Source organism: Dipodomys spectabilis, unplaced genomic scaffold, assembly GCF_019054845.1.
Source record: "Dipodomys spectabilis isolate Male_0828 unplaced genomic scaffold, ASM1905484v1 ptg000234l, whole genome shotgun sequence".
Taxonomy (NCBI): Eukaryota; Metazoa; Chordata; class Mammalia; order Rodentia; family Heteromyidae; genus Dipodomys; species Dipodomys spectabilis.
This window is the reverse complement of record NW_024870911.1, coordinates 14,680,438-14,705,425: the sequence shown is the minus strand read 5'-3', so window position 1 is coordinate 14,705,425 and position 24,988 is coordinate 14,680,438. Positions and strand designations below refer to the sequence as shown.

The following is a 24,988-nucleotide window of genomic DNA, read 5'->3' as shown; positions in this document are numbered from 1 at the left end:
TATAAAGGAACAAAAAAAAATCACATAGTACATTATAAATACATTAAAAACAACAGCGACAAAGATAAAACCTCTTGTGTCCCTATCTTGGGGTTTATTTTGCTTAGCATCATCTTATATGGCCATATGTACATAGCTTTTGACCTTTACTGCTTGTCCTAGATATATATTAATTATTGCAAATAAAGGAAACCATGAGACAATGTTTCTTTGGGCCTAGCTTACTTCACTTAATATAATTTTTTCCAAGTCTTTTCATTTCCTAACAAATGGGGCAGTATCATTCTTTCTGAGAGAGGCATAGAATTTCATTGTCTACTAAAGACTTAAAGAGAAACTTTTCTGAAGAGGAAATAAGAATGACCAATAGGGCTGGGAAGGTGGCTCAGTGGTAGAGCGCTTGCCTTGCATGCATGAGGCCCTGGGTTCGATTCCCAGCACCACATAAGCAAAAAGCCGGAAGTGGCGCTGTGGCTCAAGTGGTAGAGTGCTAGCCTTGAGCTGAAGAGCTGAGGGACAGCACCCAGGTCCAGAGTTCAGGCCCCACGACCAGACCCCCCCCCCCAAAAAAAAAATAAGAATGACCAATAGACACGTGAAGAAAGACTCAACTTCTCTAGAAGCATAAAAGAAATGCAAAGCAAGACAACATTGAGATTCCACCTCACCCCAATTAGAATGGCTATAATCAAGAAATCTAATAACAACAGATGCTGGAGAGGATGTGGCCAAAAGGGAACCGTACTGTATTATTGGTGGGAGTGTAAACTTGTTCAACCACTTTGGAAAGTAGTATGGAGGTTCCTCAAAAGACTCCACATAGCCGGGCGCTGGTGGCTCACGCCTGTAATCCTAGCTACTCAAGAGGCTGAGATCTGAGGATCTCGGTTCAAAGCCAGCCCGGGCAGGAGAGACCGTGAGACTCCTATCTCCAATAAACCACCAGAAAACCAGAAGTGGCGCTGTAGCTCAAGTGGTAGAGCGCTCGCCTTGAGCTGAAGAGCTGAGGGACAGCGCCCAGGCCCAGAGTTCAAGCCCCACGACCGACAAAATAAAAAAAGACTCCACATAGAGCTCCCCTATGACCCAGCAATTCCACTTTTGGGCATTTACCCAAAAGATCACAAACAAGGCCATACTAAAGCTACCAGCTTATCACAGCGTTATTCACTATAGCTAAGATATGGAACTAACTCAGATGCCACTCAGTAGATGAATGATTTCAAAATTTGAGTAGAGTAGGGAAACTAAATATTGCTGAAGAAATGATAGGTGAAGCTGCAGAAGGAGTACATTCCATGGCTATTTCCTGTGGAAATGTGAAATGAATCTGTGACTGCTGGTTTAACTGTTAACTTGACCCATTCATCTACTGTTGACATAAATCATAGACAGTTATTACAAAGTAATGGCTTTTCTATGGTTATATAAAGTTATTTGGGTTATTTTAAATAAAAGTCATCAAAACAAACAAGCATTATGTAAAATGGGCGTTTTCAATAAATGTTTTATGACTAATGGAACCGTATCCCATCCCTTATAAATTTGCATAAAATTTGATAAGGTGATGTTAGGGAAATGAACCCTAAGATATGTATTCAAATGTTTCTTTTTTTTCATGCGATTGTTTCTAACTCGTTTATAAGATTATTTCTTTGTTGCTTTGTATGTCCCTCCCCCACAGTATAACCCCTGCTTTCACTGTGTTTGATGTCAGTATAATTTGTGGAGGGGAAGGGAAAAACAAGTCGTTTAAATAAGGATACAGGTGGACCCGTTGCAACAATGAGAAGTACAAGTTGTTATGTTGAAAACGAACTTTACAACTTTGGTGGGGTGGGGGGAGAGCGGGGAGGATTGGGTAGGGGGGTAGGGGAGGATGGAATGGGATGGGAAGGGGAAACAAAGGAGGAGGCTACAATCTTGATAAGAAATGTACTCATTATCTTGCCCATGTAATTGTAACCCCTCTGTACAGTATTTTCACAATAAAAAATAAATAAAAAATTTAAAAAAGTTTGCATAAAATTTATAAGCAAATTATTTTATAGATATTGGTGAATTAAGTGTGATCAGGAGGCATAACAAATCTATTCAAGTTCTTTCTTTCCAATTTTTTCTTTCCTAAGTTAGAAGTATGTCCTTTAATGTTTAAGTCAGCAGAGTCCATTTTGTGATAGAAGTATAATGGGATTTATTAGAAGTGATGGTATCAGATTTGGGATGAGGTAAATTTTAATCTTTTTAGAATGATTAAAAGATTATAGTTTGGCTTTTTTTGTTATCCATTTGAATAGAAATTTGGGTTTCAGAAAAGGAGAATCGAGTTATTGCTCTGATACGTAGAGAGCTCCATCTTTTTCCCAGCAAGGTAAAATTTGAACAAAGCAATCATCCCAGACTGTGTTCATATTACTTACCTAGCCTAACAAGAAATAGTGTAAAGTAAAAAAGCTCTGATTGACATTTTCTTATCAGCATTCTATTAGTTTGAAGTAATCCCTTTGATCACTGTTAGAATTTGTGAGTGGGGAAGGGAGGGAAAAACTGGGAGAAAGTGAGGGAAGGGGTGATATTGTTCAAAAAGAAATGTACTCTTTACTTGACTTATATAACCATAACCCCTCTGTTTATCATTTTTATAATAACAATAAAAATAATTTTTGTGAAGTGAAGTTGATAGCTAACTCTGATCATTAGAATTTTCTTCATGCATGCTCATGCATATGTGTATGTGTTGGTAGTATATCTTGAACTCAGAATCTCATGGCTCCACTTCAAGGCTGGCACTCCACCACCTGAATCACACCTCTATGTCCAGCTGCTTTTTTGTTGCTCAAATGGAGATAAGACTCTCACAGACTTTTTCTTTGAACCAGGGTCTTCAGATCTCAGTCTCTTGAGTCTTTAGGGTGACAGGAGTGAGCCAATCATGCTGTGCTTTATTAGAGTTCTTGACAAATATTTCATAACTAATGTTACATTATTTCTTTGAACATCTATGCATTGAGCTCTGAATGTGATTAATAAACTAAAATATGTGAACAATGTAGTGGTAGAATTATTAAAATTCATTATATTTAAACACCATGATAATCACTGGGAATATGCTTTTTAATATTCAAGAAACACATTTGAATTCAATCTCCATCTCTGAGGAAAATGGCATGCAAACCTACAAAATTTACATTATCCCTCTTTAATCACTATATCAAAAGTAATTCTATTATTTTTCAAATGACATAGAAGTTTCAGTGAAAACAAGAAATGGTAAAATACAGCAAATACAGAGAATACATACTTTCAACAAAAGGTTACAATAGCAAACACAGTCAACTTGAATTTCATCAAATATTGGAAAAAAAGAATATCTAACTTCTGGTCCATTATGTCCACTGGGGCCCTGGAACCTACATTTGGATGACTAGGGCAGATGTTTATTGATTTACAATGAATAATGCATGGAGGGAGCATGGTGCTTGAATTTTCTCACTGGAACTTACTTCCAGTTGAATAGCTTATAAGCAAACATAGAGTTGCTGCCTACTGAGATTTTTTTTTTTCTGTTTGTAGACTACCTTCAAATAGATTCTTGACATCAAGAGCAAGGAATATTTTGGTCCTAGTATCTCAGTATACTCTCTTTTTATTTTCCTTTTTGTATGTGAATAATAAATGAAGGTTATCACTGCTAGTCAGTGGGTAACAGACCCAGTGCAGTGAGCAAAGAACTCTTCCAAAGTTCACTTATCCTGCATTGTCTCGTATATAAATGGAAACAAATGAAGGAGACAAATTATTATAAAGGAAACAAACCAAATCATAAAATATACATTACAATATATAATATACAATATACAAAAGGGAAAATACTTTCAAATACTTTCAAAGTGTATTTTATTAAACACAGAAGCTCATGGTTTCAATTTTTTTCAGCATGAAAATATTCATTAACTTCCCCATTAAGCTCATACTTTGAGGAAATGCCACTTCTAGTCGATATGGATTTGTATTAGTAGATTCAGCAAGAATAAAAAGAAATGCCAGAATTAGATAATTGTATCTGTTCAGTCATTTCTAATAAAACATTTTATGTGGCAATATAGACAAAATCTGAGAAAAATGCTTTTTGTTGGACTATGCTTTAAAAGGCATAACCAATTTTAATTTTGCTGTGTTTTATAGCTATTAATTGATTCACTACGTTCATTTTGTATATGAATAAGATAAAGTATAAGGATTTACCTCTAACACAGTGAAGGGGTATTAGGGCAAGAGGGAAAGTCCCAGGGGGAAGATAAGATAGAAAACAAGAGTTGGTTAAGTGCTAGCCTGTGGCTGTAGGCAGCCATTGGTATAGCATGTGCATGGTCAGGGCACTCATAAGAGAAACAGCATTATTTCTCCCTGTCCCAAAAGTGAATGGGACATAGAAAGAAAAGATGAGAAGCCTAGAAGAAGGATACAAATGTCATGAGAATGTATCACGTATTCTGCTAATCTGTAAACATAGTATCTAAATACAATTTGCATAATTCAAATTTTGGTTAATGGAAGGGATAATAGCGAGGAATAGAAGAGCATTAGGGAATGCTACAGTTTAGATGATGGAACTTAATCCTAAAGATTTTGAGAAAGACATATATCTGAAAATAAATATTTTACAGAAACCAGCAGGAAGACTAGACACTACTTGGAATAATGCCTAGAGATGAAGACCATAGTCTCCTAATCCAGACCTGTTAGTCTGCAGTACTACCCTACCACTCCCTCACTGAAACCTTAAGTAAATTAATTTTTATTAAAAATCTCGAGTAGTGATGCAGTCACTGGTTTATGATTTGTAGAAATTAAGACTGCAGTCTCTCCACAATTTCTATATTCATGCAGACTATGGTTTTTTTTGTTTGTTTTTTGGTGTGTTTGTGTGTGTGTGTGTGTGTGTGTGTGTGTGTGTGTGTGTGTAGGTATTGCAGCTTGAAATCAGGGCCTTGCACTTTTCCTTAGATATTTAAGCTCAAGGCTGGAACTCTATTACCTAAGCCATAGCTTAAGTAATCCCAGGGACTTTTCTGCCTGGGCTAGATTCAAACTGCAATCCTCAGAGATCTCATTCCCAGAGTAGCTAGGATGACACGCAAGAGCCTACTCTGTCTATGAGTTTTCATATAATCTGTTCTTCATTTTCTGCCTAAATATTCACTACATTTACCTAAGATGGGATGTGATTTATTTTACGATAAATACTGAACTGAAAGGGGACGACATATCAGAACTGGAGGCAGTCATTTATATTTGTGTCATTTGTATTTATATTTGGTGAGTGATTATGGGCAGCATACATGATATTTCTATTAAATTATACAGGAGTAGTTTTAATTTTGCCAACAAGCATGTATATAAATATTTGGCAGCTAACGTGATAAGTGAAATTGTAACATTATTAATCAATGAGTGTTTTTTTTTTCCTCTGCTTGTTTCATGTTTGGGCACTTTGCTCACCTGCCTGTGACTAAAGCTAAGCCAAATACACTGTATTGTCTGCATCAGCCTTGCATGAGTATCTGTCCCTGTCTGTAGCATTAGTAATCACAAAAGCACTGAAAGCTTAAAAATTATCTGATAACTAGAAGAATCTGAAATACACTGATTTCATAACAAAAAAAAGATCTTCAGTACTAGCCTAGGTAATGATTACTTGTGACATTAATTGTTTGGGCCCACTTTCAAAGAGCAGCATACCAGAAGTCTTTCGGAGATCTCCCTGTGGTCTCATCTTTCCTCTCCTTCTTCTCATTTTGGGAGATTGATGTCATAGGCTTTGCAGAGATGTTAGGAGCTTAATGTTGTTCCAATCATCTATCTTCTAATTCCACTAATTGCAATGCATTTCTGCAATTTACAACTAATAATCATGATGGCACCTTCATTGGCCGAGAGTAACGTGAGTGGGTTAGTTGGTGTTGGACACATCCAAATGATTAAGAAAATGGGGAGGAGAGAGATCGCAATGCTAAAATTAAAAAAAAATGTCTTGATAAACAGGATACCATTGAAAATACTGCCCTGCATTTTAAACCATTTTCATAGAATTCAATTTGTTAGATAGCTCTCATCCTTTCCATTACTTCATCTTCTGTCAACAGACCTTAGAAATCTATATAAAAATTGCTATCAGTATGTGAACATTTCTGATCTTGTTGTCAGGAGTTTTATTATCATGATATTATTCTGTCCATTATTTTTATGAAACAATAAAATGTGGGCATGCTAGATTCCTGTGGGAACTGAGAATGTCTGCTGGAGACCTGACTGGTGTTTGAATGATACCAGTGGCAAACCTTGGTTGTACATGTGAATGTTTGACCTTCTTCAGTCACCCTGTCAGATGACTGGAAGAGTCTATTTACTTAATTCTGTGACTCCCAGCATCTTGGATCTGTGATGGAAAATAACTATCTGAATACTTCCTGATTTCTTGTTATTTATGTTCAATGTGAACCTATAAAAGGAGTGTTCCTTGGTTTTATCGTTAAATCTCCCTCTTCACTCCATGGTGGTATGGGATTACTGCTTATTAAATGTTAAAATTATTAAATATGAGATATCACTGAATGGGCATTTCTTCATCAGTCACTCCAAAATCTTCTGGTCACAACCAGCAATAAAACACAAGAGGACATGCTTTGAAATACACAACAATGGGCAAGGAAAGAAAAGTAAGTGAAGCATAGGAACTAGATTTCCTATGACCAGAGGAAGTTTGAGGATGATTGTCCTTTGCCATTTGACTGACAATAAGCATTGGGAAATAAAACACTATTGTTATCTAGGAATAGGAAAGATCTCTATGTCCTACTACTTAATAATTCTACAAATGATTAAGTTATAAAGACATAAAGCTTACAGTCCATAATTGATGGGCCCTGGTGCTCTGGGTATGTGGTAACTCAGTAAGACATGGCAGGAAGCAAAATGTTGACCAAGACTGCTCATTTCATGGCTGGAATTAAAAGGCAAGAGAAGAAGATGGAGAGAGGATGGTCCCACAGCTCAGTATAAGAGCATTCTCCAAGTTACTTGAAATCTCTCATTTAAGATTCTTACACCTCACATAAGATCAAGCCAAGGGTTCAACCTTTCCTTTGAGAAAATTCCAGATCTAAAGCAGAGAAGAATCCAGCACACTTATTTTTGGAACTCAATACTGTATTTTGTTTTATGGTAATTGTTAATATCCCTTGAGAAAATTAATTATATTGCAATACATTGAATGCATCCTGTAAGACAAATGTGGACTTAGATATTTTAACTAAGTGTTCTAGAACTGAATACAATAACGATCAATTCACCAAGAGCAGACTCCACAAAAATATTTTTATTACCAGAAAAATCATATAAATTTAAGCACTCTTCATTTTTAAATTATAAGAAAAATGATCCTATATTGTCAATATAGTCTGATGTTAAACATTTAATTGTTAGAATTTCAAAAGCATACTTCCTTAAAATTTTTTCATTTTTACAGTAGGAAATTGAGAAGTCTCCCAAAGTATTGCTTATTATTTTTAACTTTATATATATGTACATATGTACATATATACACACATATATATATATGTACATATATACATACATATATATATATATATATTTGTTGGTCCTAGAGCTTGAATTTGGCCTGAGTGCTATCCTTGAGCTTTTTTTGTTCAAAGCTAGTGCTCCATTACTTTTAGCCATAATTCCACTTCTGGCTTTCTGATGATTAATTGGAAATAATTTCACAGATTTTCCTTTCCAGGCTGGCTTTGAATCACGATCTTCAGATCTCAGCCTCCAGAATAGCGAGGATTACAGGTATAAGTTACCAACACCTGGCCCAGAATGTTCATTTTAAGAATAATATTAAATTTTATGTATCATCTTCTATTGTTTCACACAACCTTAAGTCTAGATATTTAGCAATATTCCTTAACATTGGCCACAAGGACAAAGAAATGGCTAAACTACATGGTTATTGGGCACCGCAGCTTATTTTATAGCTTGAATATTGTGGATAGCATTGAAATAAACTTGACTTGTCATAGGTATATCTCCTTGATGCTGACTGGACTGAGCATCATATATAAAGAAGAATCTTTTTTCTGTCCATCGTCTTTGTGTCTTTCTTAATGAACGAAGTTTTATAACCACTATTAAAATCAAAAGGTATATTTTCCTCTTTGAAGATGTCCTGGATATTTCTGATCTTTTGAATTCAATATACATTTTAAAATAACATACTAATCTTTATAAAAATCACATAGTAATTTTGAATGTCTTTTTACAATCTCTGTAGATGAACTTTTACAAAATATATTAGTATATTTAATTTCTTTAAATATTGTCAGGGTTTATCTTTTGATTTCTTCAGCTACATATTTTCTCTTAGCTATGTGTATAGTTTTTAGTGCACAGGGTTTACACATTTGTCAGATTTATATCTAATATTTCATATCTTGATGCTGCTGTAAAAGTAGTATAAATTGCCTATATACCCTGTCTCCAAATTCTTACAGTGATCATACATCATACACTGAGTTATCAAAATGAAGATATTGACATAGATAACATGCTATCAACTAAACTACAAAACTTATTTAAACTTCAACAGCTTTTACACATGTTCTATTTTTCTTTTTGTGCATTACTATGAAATTTATCACATAGTTCCCTGGAAATTGATCACATGAATCCAAATATAGTACTGTTTAATCACCACAAATTCTTCCTTTTGCTATCTTCCCTTTACAGGCACACCCTTCCCCAACCATAACTCCAGGCAAGTACTGATATGTTCTCTACACTGCAATTTTGTCATTTTCAGAATGTTATATTTATGAATCGATTTGACATTGCTTTTTGTGTTCTACTTAATGCCTTTGACATTCATCCAACTCGCACATTTCAATTGATTCTTTCTTTTTATTGCTAAGAGGAATGGCACCGTAAGAAAGTATTAGAATCTGTTGTCCATCCACTCAAAGAATGTGTAATTTTCCCATTCCAAGATAGTAAAAGCAAAACTGCTAGAGAAACTTGTGTTCCTGTGAATATAATTATAATTTCTCTTGGAAAATGTCTGGTGAGTGTGATTTTTAGTTCATATACTAAGTCCATATACAAATTTGTAAGAAAAGTCAAATTGTTCCGCAGAATGGCTACCTTTTAATATCGTACCAAGAATGGAGGACAGAAATATTTGCTCTAAATTATCAATAGAAACCAATGTGGCTGCTACAAAAATAAAACTCATGTGTTATCTCTTTACGGCTGTATTATATATTTTTAATAGCTAAAGAAATTGAACAACTTCTGATGGGTTTATTTGCAACTCACTCATATGACTTCTTACACTGTGCTATGGCTTGATATGGTTTGAATGTGTGCTCCATTCCATTGAAGTTAAATTTCAATGTTTTAAAACAGTAATTGCCTTTTACAACATTAAGAGTAATATATATAGGAGGTGGTTGGTTTGCCCTGCTTTCCTGAATGGATGGATGCTGTTATATAGGAATAAGTTTGTTTTACTGGAGGTAGGTTCCTTTTAAAAAGGATGTTTGACCTACCTGCCTCCTATTCTCTGCATCATGAGATGATAAAGGAAGAAAGATTTGGGTTGTTGGCAGTCCTTTGACCCTGGGCATGCTCATTGTTTAGAATGTTCAGGCAATAATATCCCCATCTATATTAATGATTCATTCTTGCATTTGGTTGCAATAACACAACACAGATCATCTTTCAATGAAATGAAATTTTGTTATTTTGAAGTTTATATAAAATTCTACATACATCTGATATCAGCTTTTTGTCAAATAAATTATTAAAAATTACTCTTTTTCTGTCTTTCTTCTCTCTTCATTAATGCTGTCTTTCATGTAGGAAAAGGTTTATGCTTTATTGGCATACTTTATTAAATTTTCCTTTAAAGATCATGCTTTGGTTATCATGTCTAAGAAGTTTTTGGCTAAGGTTAGACCACAATTCTTGTGTATTAAGTGCTTTATGGCTTTATGGTTTCAGTGTAGATTTCTGTTTCATTTAGGGTTAATTTTTGTTTAAAGGGTGACATTTATGTCAAATTTCATGATTTAATACCTCTAGACCTAAGGTTGCTCCAATAAGGCATCATTCTTAAATTATATTTTTATGAAGTATAAAATTCTAGTTTTATTCTGATTCTTTTCAGTACTTGAAAATTGTGTTTTGATTGCATCATTCCTGTCTATAGTCTTCTGTAATGGTGCTCATCATGACTCTGGATTTGTAATGTCTTTTTTATTGCTTAAATTAAAAAAAAATCTTTAAGTAGCTTTACAAAGTTCTTATTCCTTTTCAACATTTTTTCTGAAGTTTTATTGTGCATATACTTAGGTATTTTATCTTATTTTATTTTATGTGTTTCCAGGTTGCAAAGCTCCTAAATTATATTTACTTACATATGTTTAATTTTTTAATCATTTTAAGAAAAAATTTAACTAGCATTTAATAGAAAGTCATATCCCCCTACACACACACAGTTCACTGACTCTTTGCTTACTACTGTGTTTTTTCTGTTGTTTTTATTGTATAGTTCCTCAAATTACAGCTTTTTTCACTAATCATGTCTCTGAAAGTTTTCAGGTAAATTTTCTCTTCTTTATCTAGCATACTATTAACTAAACTCAATGAAATTTTAACTTCCTACTCTACAGTGTACCCCTCTAAACTTCCAATCTGTGTCTTCTTGAATTCTGTAATTCTATACACCATTTTAATCATATGCATTGTATTATTATGGATAGTTGACATTCTTGCCTATTAACATTTGTGTCTCCGTTTTTTATTTGTTTTTTCTCCCCCTTTGATAGTGACAGATTTTGAACTCCAAGTCTTGTGTTTCTGGGTCAATTTTGATTAGATGAGGTGTCAACTCTAAGAATCCTTTTACCATGCTTATTTTTATACCATGATTGCTTTGTTACATTCAAGATACTGTGAATTTTCTCCTTTGCAGAAAATACTGTTGTTTTTTTTTTAACGTACTCTTGAATTTTTGTTCTGGGACACATTTGGTTATTGCAAACAGTCGTATTCCATATGCTCTTCCTCGTATTTTTGTTGTGGGACCAAAGAAGTGTTATCACAGGATAACATATCATTAATGAACAAAGACTATTTTCTGTACATTCTCCTATTATCTATTAGTTATTAGAATTTCCATTCTGGTGGGGAAAAACGTGTTATTTTCTCTACTGCTTTTTGATGATTTTTTTCCTCATAGATGATTTCCCAACAGGCATTTTGTGCCCTGAATATGTTCTGGGATCCTCCATTCATTTTAAGAACTTCTTCTCTTTGCATCTCTTTTTCATCTGTTGTTCTATGATGAATGAAATCCAGGATTTTTGCTTTAACTTTGAGCTTCACATTTTCAAATGTCATAGCTCCCCTTCTATGTGCATTTTCTCAAAGAATGAATCTAGGCCAATATTAAACTTGAATTCATTTGACTTCTGTCTTTTAGATAATATTGTGCTTTATTTTCTAATAACAATTTTTCTGGAAGCCATTTTTTTCCTATACTTAAAATAGTGTTTTCATTGTTTTAGGCAAAAAAAGGTGTCTGCTATGATACTTTGATCAACAGTGCCTTTATTTTATAGTGCTTTGCTTTACAGGGAAAGAGGTTGCTTTCCACCCTTTCTGTATAACTGAGAAGTAATGTGGATATTTAACCAGTTATAGAAACATAATTTGATTGTACCATAGAGAAAATTTCAAAATTCATTGGAATTAAATTTTATTTCTCATCTGGCAATTTATCTCAAGTAAATAATTGTCATTTTTTAAGGGTTTTGCTGTTGTTTTTTGTTTTTGTTTTGTTTTGTTTTGTTTTTGGTTGTGAGGTTTGAACTCAAGGCCTGGGCGCTGTCCCTGGTCTCTTTTGCTCAAAGCAAAAGTGTGGCTGCCACTTTGAACCACAGCTCCATTTCAGGTATGTTTTTTTTTAATTGGAGATAATTATCTTACTGACTTTCTTGCCATGGCTGGATTTGAACTGCAGTTCCCAATTCTCAACCTGTCGAATAGCTAGGATTATAGGCATAAGCCACCAGTGCCCTGCAGGATTTTTTTTTTTTTTTTTTTTGCTTTGCTTTTTGCTTTTCTTTTTCTTTTGTCTTGAGACTTGAACTCAGGCCTGGGCACTGTCCTTGATCTTTTGTTCTCAAGATTAATACTGTACCTCATGATTCACAGCTCCATTTCTGGCTTTTTGGTGACTGGTTGGGAGGAAGAGTCTTATAGACTTTCCTTCTCAGGCTGGCTTCAAATTGCAATCCTCAGATCTCAAGTCTCCTAGGTAGCTAGTGTGATTCTGGTGCCAGTCCTTCATTTAAGATTTTTAAAGGGAATAGTAAAGCAATATTTCTAGAAATTCTCAAATATTCCAGATATTTCTTTTTACCTAGGTGAGCTATATTTCTAAGAGGTTATTCATAATTTGGAAAAAAGAATTGATTGAAAATATACAGTTTGTATATTTAATAGCAATACAATATTCTCCCCAAATGAACTCAATTTCTTCAAATGATGGAATGATGATTTTGGAAATTGACTGCATTTGAAAACTAAATGTGATGTTGAACCTCCATTGTATTGCCCCAATTCATGTTTCTATTTACTAGGCCCAGACTTTTCCTGACTTAGCTTAAATAATATTTTAGTAAACTACTTATTTACCTTAATTTATATTCAAAGTGATAATTTAGCTCTCACCAAACACCTTTGTGGTACAAAATATTCTAATTGCCATTCTCAAGCACCAGATTTTTAAGGACTTCCACCAGGCTCCTAAGTATATATTTATATAATGTCATTGAAATCAAGATTATTCAACATAAGCAGCTCGCTCCATCCTCCTGGTCAACCAGAAAACAACAACCACAGAGTTATTCAAGGATCTTTCTTTTTCCTACAATAAGGCTATTCTTAATACCTTAAGTGAAAACAAAAACAAACCTGTGGAACATAGTCACTGTTCTTTCTCTCTAAGCTTTTAGATTCTCTCATTTATGTTATTAAGTATACATACTGTCATCTCAATATAACTGAGTGTAGATTATAGTGCATTTAGTGTTGAGTCATTCAACCAAGAGAACTGTTACAACACTTCTGTGAGTTGCTTAAGATTTTACATTGAATCTAAATTTCTCTTAGATGACACAAATTAGTACATGTAGCTTATGAAAGTAGCTCTTCCCCTGTGATTAGACTAATACTGTTTCTCTGCATTTGCACCTGAATGGTATAAATAAAAATCTTAAATGTAAATAATTAGGATCATGCAACATTTTAGTGAAATATGCCATAGCCTTAAAAAAATGAACATTGACAAAAAAGAAACCGATGCTCAAACTACAGAAACTTTGAATTGTATTGAGGATGGCTAAAGTAAGAATGAAGGAAGAGACTTAGTCATTGATGTGTCATAGAAGAGAAGCAAGAAGAGGTAAAAAAAGAGAGAGAGAATTATTAAAAATAAGAACAGTTACATGCTGGTGGCTGATGCAGGCAATCCTAGCTACTCAGGAGGCTGAGTTCTGAGGAGCAGTGTTCAAAGCCAGCTCTGGAAGGAAAGTCCATGAGACTTATTTCCAATAAACTACTCAGAAAAAGCCAGAAGTGTTGGCTCTGTGGCCCAAGTGGTAGGGCACTAATCTTGAGGAAAAAAATCTCAGGAACAATGCCCAAGCTCTTAGTTCAAGTCCCAGGAAAAGCACCAGAAAAACTCTGGGCCTGCTGAATAGACACATGAATTGGAGCCAAAAAATTCATCTGGTATTTCCAGATAAAAGCTGAGGAATGGTAGAGCACTCACCTTGACCTGAAAAGCTCAGGGACAGTGCCCAGGCCCAGAGTTCAAGCCCCATGACTGACCAAAACAAACAAAAAAATAAGCTGAATAAGTTTATTATTTCTTTCCAGGAAATGAATGCACATTGGACAGAAATTGTAAACAATGTGAAGAAATTCATGTTTCTAATAAAAGTTCATACAACACAGAAGTCTACAATTTTTATCTACAATTTAAGTATTTGGTTTTTGTATGATTTAATAGACTTTTGGACAGAATGTATAGATTCATATTATTTGAAATTCGTTATTTAAAGATATAATTTGGAACATGCATAACAGAACGTGGAACAGAGCTCCACAGGGAGAGCTATTGTATGTTACTAATGTGGTATAAATTCAGATCACATTGCTATTTTGGATATTAAGTATAGTCTTTATGGCACATACAAAGAAAATACAGAATACACATAAGGAAATGACGCAAGATCAATATTTTCTGCAAAAATAATCCAACAAAACACAAAAAACAATAATGGAGGATATGAAGAAAATAAGATATAAGAAACAAATTGTTTAAAAAAGAAACAAATGTTAAATGGTAATACTAAGTCTCTCCTGACACTAAGTCTCTCCAACACTATCTCATCACTAAAATCTCTCAGAAACCTAAGCAAAGAGAGGAAATTCTTTAACATTATAAAATGGATTTACATGATAATTATTTTGATAAAACATTCACAACATTTTTTTTGCCAGTACTTGGACTTGAACTCAGGTCCTGCACACTGTCATTAAGATTTTTCTATCAAAGTTATCCCTCTACTACTTTAGGCAAAGCCCTGGCTAGCTTTTAACCATTATCCTCAGATCTTAACATCTTTAGAAGTTAGGATTACAGGCATGAGTCACCAGACTTTATGTTCAATGGTTAAAATCAACTTTTCACAAAGATCAGAAAGAAGACAGAGATGCTTAATTTAACTATTGACATTTCACATAATATTGGAGATTTTAGACAGAGCTATTAAATAAGAGAAACACATACAAATAGGACATTCAAATAAGAAAGGAATAGGTTAAATATGATCACAGATTATTTGCTTCTATATATAGAATACCCTAAAAGTACATAATAAGATAAATAGAGCCAACAGTAGAGTTGTACACAAAAATCATTTGTTTTATACACCATAAACAATCTGAAATGTATAAAAAGAAAAAATTCTATTTAAAAAAGCTCCTTAAAGAATTTAGTTGTTAGAAGTATACATAATAATAGAAGCCATGATACATACTAGAACATTTGTTGTGAATAATTAAGGAATGTACAACATGTGAAAGATAGTTCAGATTTAAGGAAGGAAACTTTAATACTGTTATAATGTCAATTACAACTAATGCAGTAAACAGATTTTGTATTATGTCAAAATTTCTTCACACTTTATTTGCCAAATTGGACAAGCTAATCCATAAATAGGCATGGAATTGCAAAGGAAACTGATGAGTCCAAAACCTGAGTGGATTTTTCAGAGTAATGACTTGAGGAAGAATATGAAAAGAATGAAAGAAGGAATTACATTGACCAAGAAGCATTGACCAAGAAGGATTGGACTCATAATCTGACCTGTAATCCCTTTGTAAAACTACTTATAATAACAGTAGAAAAGAAAAATAAATAAAAAGTATGGACTAAGCTGCGCTGGTGGCTCACGCCTGTAATCCTAGCTACTCAGGAGGCTGAGATCTGAGGATCGAGGTTCAAAGCCAGCCCGGGCAGGAAAGTTCGTGAGACTCTTATCTCCAATAAACTGCTAGAAAACCAGAAGTGCTGCTGTGGCTCAAGCGGTAGAGCACTCGCCTTGAGCTGAAAAGCTCAAGGATAGTGCCCAAGCCCAGAGTTCAAGCCCCACGACCAACAAAAAACAAATAAAAATTATGGACTAAATTAGTGAGGTGATAGTTGCCCATTTTCAAAATTATTACAAATATATATTTGTAAACCATATATATATATATATATATATATATATATATAATATATGGATTACAGCAGAGAGTCAGATATAAACGTACAAGTAAGTGTCAGTTGAATTTTAATAGGAAAAAACATAATCATTCATTGGGAAAGTTTAGTATTTTCAACAAACGGTGTCAGGGAAACAGGCAGCACAACAAATCTGGACCTTGCTTATCATATTTGTGATCTATTTGTCCATTGAGGGGCATCTGGGCTGGTTCCATATTTTGCCTTTGGCAAATAATTCTGCAATGAACATGGTTATATTGGTTGCTTTATTGTGGTCTATTTTGTGTTCTATTGGATAAATGCCCAGGAGTGGAATTGCTGGGTCATAGGGTAGCTGGATGTTTAGTTTTTTGAGGACTCTCCATACTGCTTCCCAAAAGGGAACTCTTACACTGTTGGTAGGAATATAAGTTTGTTCAACTACTTTGGAAAGAAAGGGAAGATGTATAAAGATAGGAAGTCTAAGTAAGAGCATTGAGGAACACTTAATGGTTAGTTTGTAAGGTCCTTTGGAGGTTGAGCATAAATGGTTGTGCTTTACATCATGGCAAATATATTTATATGCCACTCAAATTGTACATATACAAATGGTCAAAATGATAATCATTGCATATACTTATTCACACAAAAGAACAAAGGTAATACATATCTTTAAATATTTTTATTGTCTTGTACAAAGGAGTTGCCATTTAACAAAGCAGTTAATGAATACAATGCATCTTGATCAATGTCAACATTCTTACCCATCCCTCCCAACCTACCTCTTTACTTACTTTAAAAAAAAAAATTGTAGGATATAAATTGAATTTTTGACTTCATAAAGTTAGATTACTATGCATATGGATTACTATTCACATTTTTTATTTCCTTGTGCTAGTGTTATTAGGTCTACAATAAAAACTTATTTGGGCCCTATGATGCAGACTAATGCATGAAATGCCCTGTGCTGTGTAAATTAAAGTTCCTGAAGGCTCTATTGGGAAATAATCTGCTTTCAAATGATGTTTGGCTGATGTCTGGGTTTGCTCCTTGAAGGATATTAGAATTGGCTCTTAACCTGACTGACCAGTATCCCACAGTTATTTCTTTGACTATAAACTTACTCCACATATGTACGTATTAGATTTTCATCACTATACAAAACAATTAACAAGAAAAGCTGTAAAACAGGAAGGATTTATCATGACTGAACGTGACAGAGATCTCAGATCATCTGATTATCTGAAAGAAAAGGGAAGACATGGAAAAGGAGAAGTAACACTGACAGTGGACTTTCTCTCTATCCCCCTTTTATGCCATCTGCATACCAGCCTATGGAATGATATTGCCCATTTTAGGAAAAGTTTTCTTCCTTTAATCTTTGTTTGGAATATCCTCACACACCCCAGAACTGTGCTTTCCTACTCTCATTGCCTCTTCATCTTCTCTTTTTAAATTTTATTTTATTGTAAAGATGCTGTACAGAGGGGTTACAGTTACATGAGTAAGGTAATGAGTACATTTTTTGTTAAGCATTGCTACCCCTCCTTTGTTTTTCTCCTACTATCCCTTCCCTCCCACAATTCCCTCACTCTTCTCCCCACCTCCCCGAAGTTGTAAAGTTCATTTCCAACATACTGTCTTGTGAGTATGCTCACAATGGGTCATCCTGTGTCCTTGTTTCAGCATTTTGTTAATTCTCCCCCCCCCCCTCCCAAATTAGATTAATGTATATTCAAGATGCAGGGTACCAAAATCAAATACAGTGACAAAAGGCTATGTATCCTTGCTTCTTGATCCAATCAAGTTGAAAACCATGACTAACCACCACCACACAGCAGAATGTTACATCAACACCATAAATCAAGGAGAGTAAATTAGAAACATAAAGCTTACAATCTTTTAGAAATCAGTCTCAGAGTGGGGGGGGGGGGCATTCACGTCATTTGTCATATTTTTGGTTAAAATCAAGTCACTAAATTCTCCCAACAGAGAGGAAAAGATTCAAATAAAGTTGTCAATAGAAAGAGCTATAGGTCAGAGGTGCTAATAGGTAAGAGCTAGCTATTAAGGATGGGGAATTGCAAGAATAATTGAAATGCAGTGAATCACAGGATCTCAGAACATGTATTGACATTATGCTCTATGAATTGCAGATAACATCCTGTAGACTGGACCTAGGAACAGGAATATTGCACAATTTCACAAAGGCTAATGCTATTGTATTTTCACCCTAGAAATCCCATATTTAAACTACTGACATTTGGAACAGGCATTTGTTAAACTGTTTTGCTGCCGTACATTAACTACAAACAGTATCTTGTAGCTGCTCTGAGCTATTCTCTCCACAGTCATTTTGCAATAACCTTAGGTTCTAGGAAAGGCAGAACTGACTTATAGCATCTGTATGACAAGAAACTATAACTACTCCTAAGAATCAGCAGTGTCTTCAGGACAGATCACCCCAGAGGGTAGTTACCTATAATATCGGGCTGCCCCCTAATCTGAAAGAATCATTTTCCGTGAACTATATTGTTCCACTCAAACGGTGACATTGATAATAATATTTCCATAATCCTAGGAATCACAAACACTTGTAACAGACACTCTTAAACAATGCATACTTTTGCCTCTGTCCCTGAGTATTTACTTATTTAAACCTACAATTTATGTCTATGCTCTGAAGATGTCTGCAAATGAGCAACAGTGCTGTCATCCTTGTGGCATCATACCATGTGATAATCTCCTTTGTCTGCCCTATTTCTTTCCTAATAAATTCTCCTATCACTTCCACAACAAGCCCATTTTTTTTTCAAAATTCTTCTTTCTCTGGACACTAGGTTATTGGCTTTCAGACAATGGTTGCTACCCTACAAATTCACCTACCACAAAAATATTGTATGGCCTAGGACTGAAACATTTGGAACTAATACCACAAAATTATATCACCACTTAGTACCAAACAAAATGTTTCAAAATATTTGGAAAATACTGTGAAGGCTTTGGATAATTGTCTTGAACATTTCTTATGATTCTGGATTTTTTTCTGACACTGCTAAACAATGGCAGAAAGATAAATATGCAACTTTGATACTTCCATGATTTGTTTTTGAAATATGGGAGCATTTTGCATGTCAGCTTGGATAAATGACATGTTTTGAAAGATGTTCAAACTCTCTGGCCTTCTGAGAATCTGATTGCTTTATTATTGAACATCAATACCTTTCTTCCAACAATTTGACATGCCATTAATTGTGACTGTAAATCTCTGCCCAGTCCTTGTAGTATTGTAATTGATGTCCTATGACTTCTAGCTAGTGCCTAAATTGTTTATCAATATAGTTAATTCTGTCTTTGAAGAATATATAAACAAATGTAGCCATTTGCAAATATATGTATAGATAACTGATGCATATGAGCCCCAAAGACAGCAATTATTCTTAAGAAAAAATGGAAACTCTTGAACTGTGTTTTGGTTTTTTAATGAAACGCAACACTTCTTTACTCCCTTGCCTTTTGGTGCCAAGTAGTGGAATGACTCGCTCAGATTCTCATAAAGATAAAAATAAACATGTGTTAGCTGTCTATCAAGAACTTGAGCTTATTTAAGAGCGAATTCATGGGTAAGCCCTGATTTTAAATGAGAAAGTCCAGATCCCATTTAAAATGAAATCAAGACAATTCAATATCATAGAATTCCCCTACATCCTACTGTGAGGCTGGCATGGAGATTAGAGGTCTTCATAAGTTGATGAAGCAGTCCAAAGTGCCAAATGTTGCAATGACGTCTACATTGAAGCAACGATTTTTTTATTCATGTAAAACGAAAATGGTTTCCAGATAATTACTCAATGAATTTAACATTTAACTTCCTCTTACTATTCCTTCTCTCTTCATAATTACCTCTTCCATTTTTTCCTTCTAATATAGTTTCTTTAAAAGCTATTAAGTGAAGTAAGCCATGCCCAAAGAATCATAGGTCCCATGGTTTTCCTTATTTGCAATGACTAGTATTTGTCTGAGACAAGTAGAAACGGTCAGATAAGTTGATGTTAGGCGAAATGAGCCCCAAGATAAGGACTCAAATGGTTTTTCTTTCTTGCTATTGTTTTTAACATATTTATAAGATGATTTCTTTGTTGCTTTGTATATCCCTCCCCCAGGGTATAACCCCTGTTTTCACTGTATTTGATATTGGTATAATTTGTGGAGGGGAAGGGAAAAAAACCAATTGTTTAAATAGGGATACAGGTGGACCCATTGCAACAATGAGATGGACAAGACGTTATGTAGAAAAGCAAACTTTACAACTTTGGTGGTGGGGGGGGGGATGAGCAGGGATGGTAAGGGGCAACAAAGGAGGAGGCAACAATGCTTGATAAGAAATGTACTCATTACCTTGCTCATGTAATTGTAACCCTTCTGTACAGTATTTTCACAATAAAAAAAATCTATTTTCAGCTGGGCTCTGATGGCTCATGCCTAAAATCTTAGATCTAAGAAAGTTGAGATTGAAAGGACATTGTTCAAAACCAGCCTGGACAGATAAATCTGTGAGCTGCACCTCTCCTGGAACAGCTGTGGCTATAGGGATAGAACAGTAGCTTTGAGTGGAAAAGCTAAGGAACAAAACCCAGGTCCCGAGTTCAAGCTCCAGTACCAGCACACACACACGCGCGCGCGCGCGCGCACACACACACACACACACACACACACACACACACAGAAATCTATCATGATTGTGATCATTAGTAGAATTCTCTGAAGGACATAATGGACTTTTTTCAGTTTTACATCTATTCTGGTCATGTAGAAACATCCACGGGCTTTTTTAGTCTTTTCTAACTTATAGCTGTTATAGGATGGTTCAACTTTTTAAACGAACATTAAACAACACTCAGTTTGTCTACTTCCACTGCATATCAAAATGGTCATTTAGATGAAATAATAATGTTCTATGATTAATGGTAGCCCAATTGATTCAGTGGCTGTGTTTAATAATCTTTGGGATTTTGCCTTCTTGCTAGTTCACTTGCAGTGGTCTAATGTTTCTTTATGGAAAGGCATATTTTATAATTAATTAGGCAGAGACCTCAGAGTCCTGTCTGAAATGACCTAATCTTACATTTCTTTAAGAACTTATGGGTCTACAAAATACTTTAGTGTTCTTAAACTAGTTCTTTGATGCTGAAAACTTGGAACAAGATATTTAGGGTCATGCGTGCCCTTCAATTCACAGCTCTGCCAAGTGTTCTCTGAAAACATTCCTCTACCATAAAATGGTGCATATGAACACCTACTGCAGAGATTGCTTGTGAGAATTTCACAAGTTAAGAATTATATATTTCAAAGAAAGGACACTAATAATTTCTAAAATGCACATGACTGCTCTAGGAATGAGTATGATTGAGAGAATCTCTGGTTATTTTGTTAAGGTTCAGAATTACTCAGTGGATTAGAGATTTTTCCATCCAGATTTCCATTTCTTCTCTCACTGATTTCAGATTTCTCTAGAGGCATAAGGATTCTTTTGTCTTTTCCAAACAGGGGCTCTCAGCTTTTGTTTTCTCAAGCTTTTACCACATACATACTGTTCAATTAATTGTATTTATATATGTCGAGAGAATTATATCATTCATATATTATATAATATAAATATATAATTATAGCATATTATAACTAATACAGTAATATTCATATGTTATATAATATAAATATGGAGTTATAGAGATATATAACATAAATACAGTGATATTTATATAATATATATCAATATATATGAAAGATACTGTAATATTACTCAGAGTTTACCTGAAAATTCTCTTGATCTTTTTATCTACACTTCAATTTAAATTATGTGTGTGTAGGTTGAGTATGAACATTAGCAGATTAAGAACTAAGTTTATCTAAAAAAAAACAACTAAGATTTTTAGAACTCTGCTTTAATTGTCTCATTACTCCTGTCTTCAAAGCAATACATTTGGATATTCAATTGGCACCATGCTATTTTTAAAAAAAACATATTAAATTGTCAGCTGACATATGTCTGTAACCCCAGCTCTTGCAATGTTGAGGTACATGAGTCATCAATTCAAGTCTGACATAGTGATACTGTCTTAAGCGTAAAGGGAAATCAAAGTTTTATCAAAGCCAATAGATCTGGAGACCTATACAATTCTATATTTTCTTTATAGGAATATCAAAATAGTACCTAAAATCTTTTTCCTAATCTTGAGAACAGGATGGAGTATACTTCACAATCTCCAAAATTTTTACAGGTTCAAAAATAGAGCAAAGAGGATTTTGTACTTTATACGCTGTTAGATTAGCCATTGTAACTTGTGCCTAAACAGTATATCAAGCAAGATTTCAACCTTGATCCTCTACCCAAGTCTTGTTCATTGTACAGGGAAGTCCTAAGAAACAAGCTTCTGCTCCGCTTATTTCCAGTTCCCTCTAGCCCCACAAGTTCCTTACCATATTTTAGATAAATAAGAATTGTTTTGGTTACAGTTACATGAGTAAGGCAGTGAGTGAATGACTTGTAGATCATTGTTACCCCTTCCCTGTGTTGTCCCACTATCCCTTCCCTCCCCCACCTCCCCCACTCTTCCTTACCCCTTCACCCCCCCACACACCCAGCCCGAAGATGTAAGGTTGTGGGTATCTTTGTTGCAATGGGTCATCCTGTGATCTTGTTTCACCATTTTGTGATTCCCCTTCCCCTCCCCAGATTAGACAAATGTATACCCAAGATTCAGGGTACCAAAATCAAATACAGTGACAACAGGGAATATACCATAAGGAGAAGAAAATACAAAGGAAACAAAAAAAATCACATAGTACATTTAAAACAACAACAACGAAGACTGGCCGCTTGTGTCCAAATCTTGGGTTCATTTCACTTAGTATCATCTTATATGGTCTCTGAACAGCATCTTTACAATGAACCCTAAGATATGTATTCAAATGTTTTTTTTTCTTTCATGCGATTGTTTCTAACACATAAGATTATTTGTTTGTTGCTTTGTATGTCCCTCCCCCACAGTATAACCCCTGCTTTCACTGTATTTGATGTCGGTATAAATTTGTGGAGGGGAGGGGAAAAACAAATCGTTGAAATAGGGATACAGGTGGACCCATTGCAACAATGAGATGTACAAGTCGTTATGTTGAAAAATGAACTTTACAACTTTGGTGGGGGGGGGAGAGGAGGCTACAATGCTTGATAAGAAATGTACTCATTATCTTGCCCATGTAATTATAACCCTTCTGTACAGTATTTTCACAATAAAAAATAAAATAAATAAAAATATAAAATAAAATAAAAAATAAAATAAAAATAAAAACAATCTATACTCTCTTTTTAAAATTAAATGGGGAGTATATATACACAATGGAATTCTATGCCTCCATCAGAAAGAATGACATTGCCCCATTTGTGAGGAAACGGAAAAACTTGGAAAAAAGTATATTAAGTGAAGTAAGGTAGGCCCAAAGAAATATAGGTCCCATGGTTTCCCTTAGTTGTAATATCTAGTATATGTCTGAGTCAAGCAGAAAAGGTCAGATAAGGTGATGTTAGGGAAATGAACCCTAAGATATGTATTCAAATGTTTTTTTTTTCTTTCATGCGATTGTTTCTAACACATTTATAAGATTATTTCTTTGTTGCTTTGTATGTCCCTCCCCCACAGTATAACCCCTGCTTTCACTGTATTTGATATTGGTATAATTTGTGGAGGGAAGGGGAAAAACAAATCGTTTAAATAGGGATACAGGTGGACCCATTGTAACAATGAGATGTACAAGTTATGTCGAAAACGAACTTCACAACTTTGGATGGGGGGGGAGGATTAGGTGGGAAGGTGGGGAGAGGATGGGAAGGGATGGGAAGGGGAAACAAAGGAGGAGGCTACAATGTTTGATAAGAAATGTACTCATTATCTTGCCCATGTAATAGTAACCCCTCTGTATTTTCACAATTAAAAATAAATAAATAAATAAATTATACAATTAAATGGGGAAATACCCACTTTTGGTTTTTCTGGAGGTTAAATAAGATGTTTCAATGTATTTAAAAAATTCTATATATCTCATAAATGCTTGTAAATGTTAAATGTTACTGCAACTTTTTATTAATATTGTTCACTATTATTTATATATCCACATATTTATACATTGCTTGGCTGATAGAATAAAATACAAAATTATAATTAAAAAAAGAATTGTTTTGGCAGAAATGTCCCGAGACTCTATCATGACAATGCATGTTCTGTTCTAATATTCGGATAGTAAAATACTTTGAGCAAAGTCTTCAGAAATTTTTAACTTTGATTTTTCTAGTTGTTCATTGACCTCTCTTCTCCTTTACTTAATGGAACATGAGACGCTTACCCAAATATCGAGCAATAATTTCTGAGCTTCCTCTAAATACAAGCTCTGGGGACAAAGACAACCGAATCATTAAGGTGGGGTAAAAGCAGAGACAAATTTTATTGTAGGCCACATTAAAAATCAGTGTTTTCTGCCCATTATAATACATTTCAATGATCTGCCTGGCTCTGCTATTAGCAGTCGCAGTACTACATTATGCATGACATTTGACTATTCATAGAAAGGAAAAATGTAGTGTATTCCATTAGTGGTTTCCTATCAGTGTAAGTCTACAAATTACTGGAGATATTTAAGCTGATGTTTTGCTACTTTGCATATTTATGATGCCCCTGCTATATTCATGATTAATATGCATGTCATATGAGGCACTGAAGATCAATATGATTTTGATCAATTTTAATTTCTGTGTGAGTAAAGCCTTGAGGCAAAGATGAGTCATTTACATAGGGGCTTCCTATGCCTGATCAAGAAGGACCCTTACAGTCACTGGTATGACAAAATGTAAAAAGAAAATCCAAGGATGTTAAAGTATATCAAGTTATTTCTTTTTTTTATAAATTTTATTTTATTGTAAATCTTTCTTAGTTGTTGTTTTTAATATATATTTTTATTGTAAAGATACTGTGCAGATGGGTTACAGTTACATGAGTAAGGTAATGAGTACATTTCCTATGGAGCATTGTTATCTCTTCCTTTGTTTTTCCC

At 34.4% G+C, this 24,988-nt stretch overlaps 1 non-coding gene across 1 annotated transcript; it reads left to right on the top strand.

The window, feature by feature from the left end:
• Positions 1–379: 379 nt before the first annotated feature.
• Trnaa-ugc lies at positions 380–443 on the top strand. Its single transcript has one exon. It is a non-coding gene; the product is annotated as a tRNA-Ala (tRNA).
• Positions 444–24,988: the final 24,545 nt, after the last annotated feature.